We start from the raw sequence: 7,004 nt of genomic DNA, 5'->3' as shown, positions 1-7,004 counted from the left end.
CAGGAAGGGGAAATTACACAGATTTTATAAGAGAAATTTGGTAATTACTATGCATGTGCTTTTGGGCTTCCATGATCCATCTAACGGTCCTTGCCAACTTTACATACTACTCTGGATTTCTGGCGCATTTTAGCATATCCACGTCATCATTTGCTATTCTCTTTTTTCCGTTTTTTCTTTGCCTTTCCCGCTTTATTTCCAACCGAAAATGAATGAGATCATATCATTCAAGAGGAAAAAACACATTTATTTTATTACTTTAGTAGTGCTAAGAATTTTTTTGTCTTACACATTTTCAATTATAATAGAATTACCTAAAAAAAGAGATTTTATTACTTCGTACTATATTAAAAAAAGTAGAAGTATTTTCTAGAAAAATGACATTATAATATGGATTTACAAACCCATTTTCTCCAAATAAATAGTAATGCCATTATAAATGATTCTACCGACAGACCCTAAATGTGAAAATGAGATTACAATGGCATAAAACTCCTTTATGTACTAGTGCTTATCTCAGCATTTATTACAAGTTATGATTGTTTAGCCCGGATGATATACACATCATAAAAAATGGTTGTGTACATCATTTTGGGTTTTTTTTTGTAATGTCTTTATAAAGACATTATAAAGATATTATAAAGACATTTCATTTTTAAAAAAAAAATATATTTTCCATCACGAAAAACGATGTCAAACAATTTAAAAAAAGAAAATTAAACAATAAATATTTTTTAAAAAAAAAAGTCTTGATCAATACTTTCACGAACAAACCCAAATCATACGCAAATTCACTACAGAAAAATTGGCATCCACAATGTCGTACGCTTATCGACGTCCTTTTTTAATTTAGTGCACATGAATTAACTGATCAAGAATCAAGTATCTTTAAATCATGTTATAGTGTAAAACTCTACATTATTGGAAAGTTCCAAGTAGTTACGAGTTGTAGATACAAAGTCAATAAGATAGAAAACAAACACTTAGCCAGAATTACCATTTGTGTTGTTCCCCGTTTTTCCATCATTGAATTGGAGTTTGTGGCTCACTTGGTTGTTGTTTAGTAAATTAAACATATCCACTCTTCTTCAGCCATTATTTTCCTTGTCACATTGTTCTTGGCTAGTTGCATTCCTCTTATCACTCTTGCTTTCTTTGGTTCATGTTCATCTTTATTGTGGTGAGTGGTATAGCATGAACCTTACAATTAAAGCTTTGTATATTGTTATATAAGAAAACAACAAAAATAACGAATACAATCACTACATTCTCCTTCACTTGCACAATTCAGATCTTACAATTCAAAGTCTGTCGTTGTAGTTAGTTTCAAGCAAGGTTATTAAATTCGAGAGTCTACTGTCGACTCGGAGGGGGTCCCCTTACTCAACTCGTTGACTCGTAAGAGTCTACTAAAATATAAAAATAATAAATAAATATAGAATATAAATAAAAAATATATAAATATAAGATATAAAAAGTGTAATAAAAAACTAAAGAAATTTATTTGATATTTTTGTGAAATTTAGAAAATCTTCCTAGCTTAATTATGTTAATAAAACTTAATGTGTGGTTATTAAATAAGCTATTACAATAATTCTTTCAATTTCATCTAGTTTTTAATGAATTAATTATAAACAATTTCCTTCACGAACCTTCTTAAGATAAGAATTGGCTTTTAGATCCAAATATGAGCTCCAAAACCAAAGAAAATAATTGAACCTCCTTCAGAAATACAAAAAATGGACTGAAATTGAAAAAAATGAACAATTCAGCAAACTCTTCCGACTTTGGTCCGAGTCTACGAGTCTGACCGAGCCTATTACGAATCTGTTGGAAAACGAGTCTTCTACTCGAGTCGACTCGATGCCTATACCTTAACTCGTGAACTCCTACGAGTCAGCGAGTTGACTCACGAGTTTGATAACTATGGTTTCAAGCAATGCTCTTCATTAGTACATAATGCATTGATCATCTTTGCCTACTTGAAAAGGAAACACCTTTAGAGCTTGTTTGGTATCATCATCAATAAAATTTAAATGCTTATGTTGGATAGAAGTAATTCGACAAGACCTCACTTGTCTGGCCATCACTGAAGATTTAGTCTAGGATAGGACCATATGCAGGGAGAAGAACCGAGTTCAAGAGACTTAGACCCCGTTTGTTATTATTATTTGGAAATGTGAACGGAAAGGAAGCGAATCCAGATAACATTCACGTTACTGTTCATTCGTCGAGGTGGTCTCGCGACTTGCAACTCACTAGAAGATGGTCTTATAACTCCTTTCGACAAGGGTATTCGTTTCTGCAATACGAGGAGGTGGTTTCAGATACCCTTGACGAAGGGAGCGACACGACCATCTTGCATTGCGTTACAAGTTGCGAAACCGTATCGACAAATGAATAACAAAGTAAAATAGCAGATTCGTTTCCTTTACCGAAAAATTATACCAAACGGGGCGTTAGTCTAGTATGGAATAGGAGGTTTCTGAGTGAGATGGTTAGAGTTTCGGTCAAGGGTTAGGATCTTTTTTGCGTGTTTACATGCTTTCTTACACACTTCTTATGTTCTTCTGTTATCGTGGGTGTGTATTTATCTCTAGTTTTTGTTTACACACTCTTTATAAAAGGGTGTGTATGAAGGGGATGTTGTAGCTAGCTAAGGATTTGTTAGAACTTTAATATTTGTAAAGAGGTTTTTATTTAAAATTTTGTTTGGTTAAACTTAAAATAGTACTTTTTATGAATATACGGGTAATTTTTACAAAGTTAGAGAAAAAATATACAAATAATTTAATACAAATTTATCGAAATTAAAAAAATACTTATCTATAAAAAAGTCTTTATAAATAAAAATACTACACACCAAACACACCCTTAGTTGGATATGGATGTGATGAAACCTAAACTTTTGTTTTGTTTAAATTTCAAATATTGGAGGAGAAGCTACTAAACCATTATTTCAAGGGTCCACTAGTAGAACCATTCACATTAACATATTCAATATATTATTGAAACACTAGTTAAAAAAGTAATGTCCATAAGACAAGAAACAAGCCAAGAGAAAGCTCCCAAGGACATCTACTGTGACACTAACAAGAGAAAGAAAAAAGAGCACAAAGACATGGGTTTGATAATCTATTGGATATTCTAAACTGTGTTAATTATTCCTTCTATATAGATCTCATAGTTCTTTACAAAAATGCATATATGATGACAATTAAACGAGCTCGTGGAAAAATAGACTATGATTATCAGTTAATTATTGATGATGCAATATAAATGGTGAACCTGCAGGAGCTGCAAGGCCAAGGTAACGCATGATCTTGAGCCTACGAGCTTTCTTAACTGATTCTTCTGGATTTGTCAGTTCCTTAAAAAAAAAAAAGACAAGATTAATCTCCAAAAATTTCATTATACTAAACAAGGTTTAAGATACTTACATCAAAGTGGACTTTCGGCTTCTTTTTCCTCTTTCCCCTTCCTCCATTGATAATGTCTCCCTCTACTTTACAAGTCGGTATAAGAAGTTTAATAGAATCAAATTATTATCAAGTATAATAGTTAAAGAAAACCAGATTTATGTGACTTGGAAGTAAGAAAGCTAACCGAATGACTGATGGTTTATAACTCCTCTTCTCGGCAATTTCTGCAATTAATTCAAATGAAAATGATTATTGCACAATGTACATGGTGAAAAATAGAATAATAAAAAAAATCAGGAGGACTTACATCTTGGCTGCCCTTGACTGATCTAGCCAGAGCACTGAAAAGAGGCATTAATATTGAGATTATTAATTTATCCAACCTTAATCTAAAGACCAGAAAGTCAAGTTAAATTGCATGCCTTTCATGTCCATTGATGCTGGCATTGTCTGAATCAGAACAAGTCAATCCTTCTCCTGCAAGCTGATGATGGATTTGTAATTCAGATTAGGAAGTGTGAAATGAAGCTTGGAATTAAGTTAATTAGATTTGGTTTTAAGCTTGAAATTATGAATTCTTCAGTTTACTCACAGAGGTCTGACAGGTGTGTTTGGTTCCATTGTGATGTAATTTCTCAGGTGTGGACTCCGTTCTCCTTCCATCACTGGAGTAGAAAAGGGGAAAAAAACTAAGAAAGTTAAAAACAATAAAGTACGATTATGTCATTATGGTTGTTCAAATTAAAAAAATTATACAAATGACCTTACATGAAACACCAACCCAAACACAATAATCAACAAAACTAGCTAGATTTTTCATCCTCTTGCTACTAATGACTTTGACTATGTGCAGGGGCGTAGCCAGGTTTTTTCCTAACGAAATCGAGCGATTTATTTTCTAGATAACTTTTTTAATGAAAATATGTATAATATTAATAGACAGGCCAAAATTTTAATGTAGAATATCTTATTTAAACAAATTCATCAATCTATCACTAATTTATCCAAAATTTAATTTAAATTAACATATCAAATCTAATCATAAATAAAATTCATTAACTTAACATCTAGTTACGAAGCTAGAGCTGTTTGTTTGGAGGGCACAAACTAAATTTAAATATATAGTTTATATTTACGAAAATTAGACTAGATAGAATAAATGCTTCATACCTAAATTAAACCAAATTTTAAATTAAATATATATATGATCGGTCACGTGATAGACTCGCAGAGTCGTTTTTATCTTTTAATAGAAAAATTGAGTAATCACCTTGTCATTATCCTTATATTCAATGCTATTTAACGGGTTTAATTTCCTTTAATAATGATTATAATCATGTAGAATAAACACTACATATAATCGTTCCATCGGAGGTCACGAGGGGCCTAGGCCCCTCCTCGTCTCAATGTGGCTCCACCACTGACTATGTGACATACACTGAAGAAAAATGTGATTTTCTCAACAAATCCATGAGAGCTAACTGCCAAGAGGATTTGCTATTATTATTGATTCGTCATGATTTTTGAAGCAAAGTGCTTCTTCTTCCATGAAGTCAATGTATTGGACCTCATCACCTATATATCTACTATGATGTCTAACTGCAGCAAAATGCTAAACACTGTTGTCTATAACTCTGGTAATCCAAGTAAAGGGTAGTTCCAAGAGCTATGTATGATCAAACACCAGTCAACAGGTACAGTAACGCAGAAAAATAAACTGCATCTGATGAATCTGACCTGGAAGACTCAGCTTCTGTGCTTCGAAGTTCAGAATATTCTTGTGAAGACCTCTCTGTTTCATCCTGAGATTGGCAGCACAATATGACACCAATGCTGGGAATTTCCTTTTTATGTCTGGCTATTGTAAGCCTATCTTTGCTACTGTGGCAGAGATCTGGTATTCATCATTGCCAAAGCTGTTAGTTTTGCACCTTTCACAGCTCACAAGATGAGGAGATTCCAGGAAGTAATATTTCCCTTTATAGTATCTCTCAGATAGTCAGACTACATATCAGAGAATCTCCCAAAATGAGTTTACAGATTTGATTAAGATTAAGAACCATAAATCCTGTATCAGAGTTGCATATAGCGTGAGACATATCATCATACTCTATACACATGTTATAGTACACTTTTGCCAAACAGATGACCACTGAACAAGACATTCAGTTCCAGGCTTCCAGCACAATTGCCAAAATCACCATATAGAGAATGAAAACACATCAGCACAATTCACAGGAAATACATCCCTGGCATGACATTCTACTGTATGTTTTTATATACTGCAGTGATGGAACATGAAACAATAAGAATCTATTTACCATAGCCCTAATTCTGATGATACATGCCTTAAACACATATGATTTCTTGTCAAATTGTCAGTAACTGGCAGGGAGAAGTCAACACTTTGAATAGTATAATGCGCATGATCAGACATAAAACAGTCAATGTGCCAATTATGGTAACAATCTGACAAAGTTATCGGCAATTTTAACGATTATGAACACCAAAACGGAATTGAACATACCTCGATTAGAAGAAAACGGAGGAAACAACTGAGAACAGAAGAAAATAGAGAAATCGGTACGGCGTTTAGGGCAGCCAGGGCTTCTAGTTCGAGGTTGCTGTACACACTTTGGGATGAGATCAATATGATTCGAATTCTGACACTTTTTCTCCTCCTCTCCCTTCTTCCTTCTGCTGTATGTCTTCTGGTTCGCCATTGATGAAAGAATTTTCCGTCCTGGAAAAATGTTAGGTTTTTTTGCCAAATTGAGATCCCTCTTTCTCCTTCAGCTTGTAGCACTTCTCCTTTACCCTATTGCATTCTGTTTTTGTTGTGATTACTATCCAATTTTTAATCAAGATTGTCAATTGCCTAACATGGAAGTGCTACCTAGAGTTCTGTATATCATGAGATATCTCAAATTTAACTGTTTTATGTTTTTTTAAACTACATATGCATACTTTCACTTATTACTTCTTGATGATAGAGGTTTTGTGTATCATATAATTAAAAAGATACGAGTTCTGTTCTTTCTCCAATACACAATTTAATATAATACATGATTATTTACAAATAATACTAAAATATTAATTATATTTATATGAATAAATTCAAAAAGATATAAATATAAAATTAATTTTATAAATAAATATCACTATAATAAAAGATTTTATGAATAATATATTTTCTTAAATAAAAAATTAATTAAGAATAAGATTTGATAATATTTGATTAGTAATAAAAAATATATACAATTGTAACTTTAATATATAGGCGATGGAAAAAAGATAAAAAAAATTAATAAGTAGGAGAGAGAATAGCGCATCAAATAGGGATAGACACATAAATAATAGTGGGATCATAAACTTTTGAGAAGACTTCAAGTAGATCGACTTTATTATATAATATAAATATAAAACAAAAATTATATGTCTATATCGAGACTTGAAATGCTTTAGTATGATGATCCAATGGTTATTAGCTTGAGAGTTTCAAAGATTTTGAGTTTTGAATGATCTAATAAATACATTTCCTTAAATTTATAATTTATAGCTAGAGTATATTTTTGTATAGCA

This window comes from Phyllobates terribilis, unplaced genomic scaffold (assembly GCF_046119375.1).
Source record: "Phyllobates terribilis strain yellow unplaced genomic scaffold, ASM4611937v1 Scaffold_7401__1_contigs__length_37888, whole genome shotgun sequence".
NCBI lineage: Eukaryota > Metazoa > Chordata > Amphibia > Anura > Dendrobatidae > Phyllobates > Phyllobates terribilis.
The sequence above is the reverse complement of the archived record's forward strand: the minus strand, read 5'-3'. Positions refer to the sequence as shown.